A 10,387-nucleotide genomic window follows, 5' to 3' on the forward strand; every position below is an offset into this window, starting at 1 on the left:
CTTCAGGGTTTGCTATTTCCATAGTTGGGTTTCTTCTGCCTTTCTTAACAACATTTTTCTTTTGATAAGAAGGTGCACAACCAAAAGCAAAAAGCTTTTCTGTAAACCTTTGGTAGCTATATAATTGTTACAAAATATTTTACTCTAAATATGGCAGCTTAAACTAAGAATATTTGCATTTAAAAACATTAAAATAAGTTTAAATTGATCACAAATTTTTAGCTGTTTTTACGCAAAACTGTACATGGGATATGAAGTGCACCACAAGGAGGGCTTTGGATTAGCTTTAGCAAATTTGGGACATTTAAGGTGCACTGAAATCTCTACACATGCGCTTTTTCACTTTCTGTATCCACCAGGAAAATGGCTGCCAATTTAGACAGCGATTCTAAATAGTAGTTGACGTGCATTTTAAAATAATCACAAACATTATAGCCACAAAATTAATTTTTACAAGTTGTAGACATTGCCCGTTACACCAGACATTGGACTACACTGTCAAGAGCTTTGACATCTACAATGACGTCTACAAAGCAGGCTTATACTGGTAGAATGTTTCATACCATAATTACTGTGTGTTCAGAGCTCACGTGTGAAGTATGGATACTGCTGCTTCAGCAAGAACCGAGGATGAGCACCCTTCCTGGTTCTGAAAAAAAATAACAGAGGAAATGCCTTAAGCAGGATTCTGAAACGGGGTTGAATGAAACAAGAATGAACAAGAAATTCTTTCAAAACATGTAAAGCAATGCAAACAAATATTTATTTCAACTTATTTCTACAAAAGACCACCTCATGAAGACTGGTGGTGGGGTATTGGCTCAAAAAAAAAAGCAGAGAGCACTTATATAAATGCTACAGGGAGCCTTCGCAGCCAACAATTGTTTGAACACACCTAAACTAATCACTGTTCAACAAACTCATAAAAAATGTTTGAATGCATAAAAAACCAGTGGTAAACACAGGAAACAGTTAAAACAGAATGACGGCACAAGTTTGTCCCGTCGTTCTCTTCTGTGTCCTGGGTTTTCCTATGGTTTTTCATCCATTCAAACATGTACCAGCTAGCCCAGTCCAACGCCTTGGTATCATAAAAATATGGATAGTCAATCCTTACACAAAGTTGAAAAAAAAATAAAGTATAAAGTAGGTTAAGAAATTAAAACGACAGCAAATTGGTTGGCTTTTAATTTTAAATGATAATATAAAAAATAATGGCATAAATGAAAGTGAGCAGCACGCGAAGTACCTTGTTGCTAGCCCGACATTCCACTTTGAAGCAAAATGTCCGCTTTCAACACTACATAGGCTAAACATGCAATGAGGCATTCCTTTAGGCACACAAAATATACCATAATTGTTAAAAAAGCTACAAATTAGTTGAAAAAACCTGACCACGACAAATTGGAATTAGTGACTAGATACAGTTTCAGAAATACACAGCGACATCACATAAAAATATATGGTTCCCATACAAAGATTGATCATAACAAAAATTCAGGACATTTATCAGACTGGCATCAATGTGCAAAGCAGCTTAATGAAGGAAGACGGTCTTCACTAAAAACATGTTAATATTGGGAGCTCATGTGCTTCCCTGCAAGTTGGGTGTGTAAACCCACTGACATCTTAACTAACCCGCCTGAATCATCACTTGATAGACATTGAGGAATTTTACGAATTGGTTTATTGTAGCCAGCTGTCTAGTTTATTTCCCTATTTTTCTTGGCATTTCGTGTCTAATTCTAAAGTTGGTGACTAGATAGCTCTTACTATGGTCATGCACTGGTGACAACGAATATTTGATTTTACTTTTAAAAAATTTCAGTTTTGTTTTATTGCTCACCAGCCAACGATCTGAAATATCAGAGGTGCTTAAAACGTATGTTGGCATTTCCTTCCTGCAGTGTAGTACAACTAATCATGACTTTTACCATAATTTGTTCACAAATCGTAATATGTGGAAAGTATTCAGCTTAATGAAAATGTCATTTCAGAAGCATGCACAATCAACAAGGCCTCAATGACTCTCATGACGTGGTCCACTTGTTTCTGTCACAAATAACCTGAGTGCAGACACATTCCACCGAAGACGAAGGTAACATGCCCTCTTGGGTGATGAATATTTAAAAAGCCTTACGAGTAAATTTGCTGCTGAGCACGTGAAATTGTGGCATTAAAACAAAAGATCCCTCTGCGGCATCTTTCACTTGGAGGAGCGCTTGACCACAAACTTTGAGAAGCTGGAAAATGCTCCATGAACCGCTCCAGCCAGCAGAAACGATGCAGGACACAAGTTGGTAGGCGGACCGTTGGCATCCTGCGATTGTGAAGATATTTCTGTTTAGTAGATGCTCTTCTTTTTGTGCCACTGTTTATTTCACCTTTAACAAGCAGCTGAACTCCTTAACGTTCGCATAATAAAATGCTGCAATGCGGAACAGTTAGCAGGGTTACCTCAATTTTGCTTTTCTACGAATTAACCAATGTAGGTAATCTGCACACAACTACAATCAAACTACAATTTTCACCTACTTCACTGCTAACATCAGCGTTTGACTGCTCAAGCACAAATACAGGTTAGACATGTGAGCAATCTGCTAAATGTATCCCCACAAACTGAACAATCAGGCATCAGAAATCGGCAAGGAAGGAGGTGTCACGTTTAAATGGCACTTTTTTTGTTCAAAACATAAACAACACCTGGAAGCTTGAAGCGTGAGAGGGGGTCTTTCACGCTGACAATGTCAGAACATAGCTTGCTAGTGGGCACCTGCATGATGTGCACAATGTGTTTCTTGAAAATGCGTGCGAAAGTTTGATTGATGTGTAGGACGAGAATTGCAGCACGTTTTGACACAGGCCTTGTGGACGCTTCTGCCTGCTAATGCCAATGTGGATTCTTGCTAGTCGCACTCTTCGCTTCTTTCTAAATATAATGCTTTAGGCATTATATTCAGGACAACGACTGCATCAAAACGTGCAGCAATTACCTACGTTCCACACATCGGTGAAACTCTCGCACACATTTTCAAGACACGCAGTGCATACATTGGGCATGTGCCCACTACAAGCTGCGTTCTGACATTGTCAGCGTGAGAGACCCCCTCTCACGCTCCAAGCTTCCGGGTATTGTTTATTAGATTCCATGCGCTGAATGCAAATCAGTGTACATTGGCGAAACGGGCAATCTGCACAGAAGATTAATGCAGCACTGGAACGAAGTGAACAAGGGCCATGCAAAAACAAGTCCACTGGCAGAGCACCGTGAGAGGACGGGACACGTGGTCGACTGGAACAAGACAAAATTACTGACAACTGAGTGCAATCTATCAAACGATTACTGCTCGAGTCCCTCATTGTTCAGACGACGCCCAACATTATCAACATAATGGATGGCAATCTGCACCATATCTATGCAAACTCATTGCGCCGCGTAATGCCCAATATATAGCTTCGTTTTCCACGACACATGCTCACCGTGAACAAGCAACAAACCGTTAAATGGCTTTCTTGACTTGGTCAGTGACCTACGTTTCATCACTGCAATAATGCTTTTACCTGCCTACACGGCATTCTGTCAAACACTGGACTACACCACATGAGCCATTGGCGTTCTTAACCTGCACCAGAGTATATAACCTTTCACTACTGCTATGAGATAGACCCATAAACACACTTCAATTTGGCCTTTATATTTAGCTCTTGGAAACATTATGTATAATTTTACCTTTAAGTTGCACCTGCTACAGCAGCTGGTACTATACCAAAAACATGAAAAAAAAAACCGGTGGTTTAACACGCCAAAGCTACACTTGGGATATGGGGAGCACTGTAGGGGAAGGCTTCGCGTTAATTTTGACCATCTGGGTATTTTTGTGCGCATCGAAATCTCCAAACACGGGCGTCTTTACGTGTTGCCTCCATCTGAAAAGCGGCTACACCAAGTGGTATCTAACCGACATTCGCCTCCACAGCACACCACCCTTGCCACGGCAGTGGGTTAAACATATGAAATAAAGCGAGTTTTGGAGTGCAAATGAAAATATTAATCACACGTCTTATTTTCCCAATCGATGTACCTTTTGAAATCCACCATGCAATCCCCCCTCCCCTACCGGCCTACCAAAACACCTTTGTCTCAAGAGGTAATCAGGCTGTTGTTAATGAAGTAAGTATTTACAATCCGGGACTTGCCACCGTTAAAGTCATGCACTTTGTTTTAGAGATAAGCGACATTAGCCATTTGCAGCACCAGGAGTTAATTGTGTTAAGATCAGATTGAAAGCATTGACGGTAGTAGTTGAAAGAAATTGTGTGATAAATTACAACATCATCTGCAAATAGACCTACATGGGAGGATATGCAACATGGAAGATAGACCAAGCAACCTGCCTGGGGGGACAACAAAGTGGCACGAGCAAAAGAAGTATATAGTTATTAGAAGTAAACTGCATTTGAGAAGAATGAAAATCTTTTGCTCAAGTGAGGACATTAGGGTGAAGTTTGAGAAGTAGTCTGTGGTGTGCAATGCGATTGAATGCTTTAGAAAAATCGAGAAAAACTACCGCAGTTTGTAAGCCTGTGTCAATGGATCAATGTAGATCGTGAACAAATCCTGAAAGTTGTGTTTCTCAAGTAACCATTGTGAAAACCGTGGTGATACTCGAATGTGATATTGTGATTTTATAAATAATTAGCGACCTGAGAGTGGATGAAATGTTTCCTGACCTTGCATATGGTGCTTGTTAGGGAAATTTAATGGTGAAGTACCGTCTCCTGATTTAAAGACTGGTGCTACCTCGACTATCTTCCAACCATTGAGATTAGTGCCTGTCATGAGAGACTGCGAAAAAAGCGCTGTCAGAATTCTACAGACTGCGGGATGTACTTTTCGGTATAGTATGATTATTACCAGTATGATCTGTTTGTATTGCAAGTTTAAAACCATATCGAAAGATCCTAAATGTTTGCTTGGCTTGATTACATACGAATACTTGCTTCAAAGTCAGTTCAATTTCTCTTCTTGCCCTTTAGTCGTCAGCCCCAGATTCTCTTCAATATCTCTGCTAAGCAATGACACGCTCCATACGCACAGCACTGCTTCATGAAAATGTTTCAAATAATCAGAGGCCACAGCACTGCTAACAGGTATACATCATGGCAAGTTCCACAACATGCAATAACTAACCTGAAAATACATAATCGGTGGGTGCACCGATATGGCAGCAGTGCCTGGACCGATGTGTCGAGCAAATGCGCTGACTTCTGAACGGGTGGTCCAAGCGGCCAGATGATGGATGAATGACCATTCCTGGCGGCAAAGCGTACGGAGCACCAACGAAAGGCCAGGCAGTACTTGGGTACAGCAGGTGCAGTGTCGGTTGGCCAAGGGAGGCCCTGGCAAAGCCTTTGAAACTGGACTGGAAGGCAGCTGACCCAGGACAGCCAGCAGCAGCACCTGCAGGTGCATAATCTGTGAGTGTGCTGACACTTGTTGAAATACAAGAAGAGCACACACAAAGCACGAATGCTTACATCAAGTAGATTTTTAATCGTTTAAAGACAGTAACCTCCAAGGCACTAATAAGAACATTCCCGGAACACCCCAAGTGAAATTTAGGTCACAGTAAGAATGTATTTATTAGACCCGCAGGTACTGTGAGTGGGGTATGCATGATATATGCAAAGCTAGCTACTGAGCTAATTTGCATGGAACGCATGCTAGCAGCTCATCTGTATCCCTTGCTTTCAATCGGAACTGGTGTGTGATAGTTGAGGCTCCTCTATTTCAATGTCTGACTTGTATCTGCACGTTCAATTTTCCAATATAAATCGAGTTGAGTGAGTGCCTACAGCTTTCTTGTTAGTCTCTGTATGGCCTGCGGTTTTGCGAAAATGAGAACTTGCGAATTGGCTCAATTTTCTGCACTAATTTAAACAATACATATGCCTCTGATATCAAGCCCCAGACTTCCCGAGAGCTACTCCGACAGAATCGGCAGGCGCCTCGTAGGCGTTGTGAAATCTCCCCCACTACCCCGAGACTATGCTAACTCCCTGCGAGGCCACATGCGCGCATTTCACCTTCAATTTGCACGTATGTGAATTCTATACCTCTATGAACTCTCAGACGGGCGTCGTCATATTCGTGCCGGACTCGTGAAACTCGGCAACGTAAATTACCGCACTCGCTCGCTGGCGCGCGGCCCGAACTCTCTCACCGTTTCCGGCCCTTGCATACTATTTTCTCCACCTTGCACTTTGTAAATTCTCATGTTTAACTACACCTCGTGCGCCCTCATCTCTTGCCTGCTTTTCTTCCAGCACAACTCCGTCAGCACCCGGTCGACGCGTACGCTGTCGGGGCGCGTTGGCGAGCGAGTACGGCAATTTCGCTGTTGTCGAGCTTCACGAGAACAGCACACATATCGCGGCCCGAAGACCGCGAGGCGTACGGTCGCCGGTCTCGCGAGCGCAATAGCTGCGAAGCGCACTGCACGGAATTCGTGAAAGGGGGGGGGAGAGACGCCAGCCATGGAATCACATGTACGCGTTTTCACATGCACTTCCAGGGAACCTCCTGTTCATGTTATTTCTTGGTATACCGCGGGTATTCACGAGGGAGGACTAATCACAGCGTTGTGCCACTCACGCGAAATTGCGACTGCGATCTGCAACCGCAAAGGCACTGTTTGAGAGACACACAAACAAACGCCCCGGTGTTAAAGAGCCTTGCGTGATGTGAAATTATTAGCAGCCGTGTACCATAGCGCGAGCATCGTAGCCAAGGTCTAGCTTCAGCGTAAATTGATGCTGACTTCTGCGGAAACGGTGGACTGGGCGCCAAACAAGTATACTAACTCACGTAGGCAACGTAGGCTCTCAGAGCAAACGAGATGGGGGTCTAGCGAATTACTGACCCATAAACACCAGAACTCGTTCCAACCAAATACAGAATAATAAAAAATGCGTACTTACCCGAGCAAAAACGATGTTTCCAACGTAAAATTCTCCTTCACTGTCGTCTTCATCGCGCGGACACACGAACACGCTTTGTTCTGATGCAATGTCATCCACTTTTGACGCGCAGTATTTTATCCGGCGATGATCGTTCTTCCGGGGTCCCCATGTTCAACACACGCGTAGGTTAGAAGGGTAGACATCACCCATAAACCTTCTATCACTATGATTTAAGCTTGAAATAGATAAAACAGATTAAATCACGCCACCAACCACTCGGCACAAAACGCCATGAAAAAACACACACAAAAGTGAGAGATAGTTGCCAGACTTCAAATGCAGCACCTCTACGTTTGACGAAAATTGTCTTACTACTGTAATGTTGGTAATTATCTTTCTGCTTTCAAAGTCTGAAATGTGTTTATAACTTAAATTTAAGGTTTTTAAACACAAAAAGTGAATACAAGTAAAGTACTTGACATATATACTGATATTGTAAAGAGGTTTGACGTTTGTTTTGGTTTCGTTTTCACGGCGGGCTTCTCAAGAGAGAACGTGCGAGAAAACGAGCTACTTTGGGATTAGGAAGAGGGCGGTAAATGTCGGCGTGATAGAAAGCAAGGAACAGGTGCTTACCCTGGTCGTTAAAAAAGGAGCTAATGAAACCCTCACGTAAAAAAAAAAAAAAAAAAAAACGTTTGACGAGGAATCGAACCATTGACCTACAAAATAGTAAACGGACGCGTTAACAAACAGCTATGTCGGCGGGCGGTGTTCGAGGCGCCTAAAACAACTCTATACTTACGTATGTTGTCAACGAATATTGTTGCTTGTGTCTAGTCATCGCCTCCTTTAACGATGGTCTAGTTTATGCTGCATTTTTGAAATTCTGGCTGTCCTAACGCTTGTTTCTCACGCACCGGTCTTGCAGACGAGGCCGCATTGCTAGCGCTGCAAGCGATTGAGCCAAAGCTCCATTATTTGACTCAAGAAAAGCTATCGCAGTCAACCCGACCTTTTCTGCGCAAGCCACGGCAGCCACGAAATAAATGGAATGTGCCGTTAGAAGTATGGCGTTGATAACGCTTGTTTGACCGGCACCGTCTTGCAGACAAGCAACGTCGCTCTAATACTACAAGCGATGTCACTCCTGGCATGTCAGGCGCATCAAACCCATCGTGTAAAACGACTGCTAACAGTGCGAAAACCTCTGAGTTTGTAACAAGTGGGGATTTGCGGTGACGGCGACGTAATAGGTACAGCAAGCAGGTAGGCAGAACAGCAGCGTAGGGTTACAAACTTTCCCCGAAAAAAAAAACGGGCCTTCCGGGGGGGGGGGGGGGGGGGGAGGGGGGATTGTGTTGAAAAAAGACGCCATGTTTTTTAACATGCAGTGCCATTTATTGTTGTGTTTTCTTAGAGAGAAATCAACATAACGTTTGTACTGAAAGTGATTGAGAGCTTGGTTAATCGCTCTGCATGTGCTTCACTGAAAAGTAACCGCAATTGCTGACCGCGGCGGTAGAATTTCGTTATTTTGTTCTTCCCTTAGGTCCCCCTCCATCTGAGGCAGCGCGCTCGCCCGCGTATTTTCTCTGCTCGCGTGTCTTTGCGCAGCTTGTTGTCGACACGTATTTATCGTCTTAGTTGTTGAATTGACGCTTATAAAACGCCAAAACGGGCATAATCACGGCACAAAAGCCAAAAAACCGGCTGATGACGGCTGGTTTTAGATATGGACCGGCAACCGGCCCGCTGTTTAAAAAATCGGTCGGGGCGGTCCAAAACCAGGAAGGTGGCAACCCTACGGCAGCGACGAGCGAAAATGATTTTACACGACCGCCCCCGTCGGCCTGCGCAAAAAAGGTAGATAGAACCCCTGCATACACGCCCTCGAAGAAAGCTGTACAGCCGATTCAGTTTGTTGTGGACGAAGAGCAACCGAGGCTGCAGCCACAAACGATTGCGCTTGCCGTGGTATGAGCCAAAGCATATCTTCACATAGTTATGTTATCGTCCGTCTGACTGTTACTTACTGAAGGGAAAATTCAGAACACAAACGTTGACGTCTAGCGTCTATGCCAGACATAGACGCTGCTGTTTAGGCCCTAAAAACCACCTTCAGGGCGTCTGTCGGTTCTGTCTGATGGCGCGCTCGCGCCGCTGATTACGAACGAGGCGTCTGTTGGCGTTGACTTATCGTGTTGGCGAGCCGGTAAACGCCATCACGGTTAAACTCCCTGTTGATACGCTGTTGGGACGATAGAGTGCCGACAGAGCTTCTTATTGGCCCCACAAACGCCATCAAGGTTAAACTCCCTGTTGGAAGACTAGGCTATTGGAACGATAGAGTGCCGACAGAACTTCGTATTGGCCCCACAGGCGTGCTGTGAGCCCAACAAGAAAGTCTTGTTGGAATTTTTGCCCGGGGCATAATAATACGGGAACAAATTCTTAGGTAAATTCGATTTCGTTGAGGACACCGATGCCTCGCGTAAAAGTTTTATTTATAGGACTACAAGAGGCATTTTGTAGCCTTTCCTTCCCGTGCACCCAGACATCGAAACGAACCTTGTGATACACTCGAAGCAGTAGATTAGTGCAGAGTGGAATTCAAACATTCAGCACGTTTTGTTCAATTTACGAACAGCAATTTTAGAGCCTTTCCCCTGGTCTATGTGGAGAGTTCATATTTATTCTCTCAACGGGCGGTGAAATAGTGCAATGTGCGGTTTAAACATTCAGCCTGTTTTTGTGCAATTTTGCATGCTTGCATTCACACACCGTTCTTTTAGGCACCCTAACGATAAGGTGCCGTGGTAACACCCCAATCGAGAAGAAATACTTTTTAGCACCCCTTTAACGGTCGTAGCACCCTATGAAACTGTTGATTACACCCCTGAATTTTGGCACCCTCGAGGTGGGGTGCCCGAGCAATATTTGGGTGCTTGAAAGGTGCAAAAAGGGTGCAAAATGTTCAGTACACCCTTTTTGCACCTTAAAGGGTGTAAAAATGTTAAGATTTACACCCCTTAATATGTGGCACCCTCATGATTGGGTGCCGGAGCAATGTTTTAGTCCTTAAAAGGTGCAAAAAGGGTGCAAAATGTTGAGTGCACCCTTTTAGCACCTTTAAGGGTGTTAAAAAGTTTAGTGTGAGGTCTGATTCTTTTGCCATGGCATTATTTTTTTAGTCTTTAATCGGTAGCATAGAACACTTTTAGGTTTAGGCTCAACTAAAGGTACTGAAATTATTTCATAGACATACACATTGAGAGAATAACCCGCCGCGGTGGCTCAGTGGCTAAGGCGTTGTGCTGGTGAGCACGAGGGCGCGGGTTCAATTCCCGGCCGCGGCGGCGGCCGCTTTTCTGATGGAGGCAAAAGCAAAAACGCCAGTGTGTACGAGATTTCGGCGTACGTT

At 43.9% G+C, this 10,387-nt stretch overlaps 1 long non-coding RNA gene across 1 annotated transcript; it reads right to left on the reverse strand.

Annotated features, from left to right (window-relative positions):
- Window positions 1-586: 586 nt before the first annotated feature.
- Window positions 587-7,356, reverse strand: LOC144152699 (uncharacterized). The gene is made up of 3 exons (XR_013319211.1): window positions 6,982-7,356; window positions 5,192-5,461; window positions 587-2,320 (listed from the first exon to the last, which is right to left on the reverse strand). It is a non-coding gene; the product is annotated as an uncharacterized LOC144152699 (long non-coding RNA).
- Window positions 7,357-10,387: the final 3,031 nt, after the last annotated feature.

The sequence above is a fragment of the Haemaphysalis longicornis genome, unplaced genomic scaffold, assembly GCF_048455015.1.
Source record: "Haemaphysalis longicornis isolate Haplotype H1 unplaced genomic scaffold, Haemaphysalis longicornis Haplotype H1 scaffold_1, whole genome shotgun sequence".
NCBI classification, from domain to species: domain Eukaryota; kingdom Metazoa; phylum Arthropoda; class Arachnida; order Ixodida; family Ixodidae; genus Haemaphysalis; species Haemaphysalis longicornis.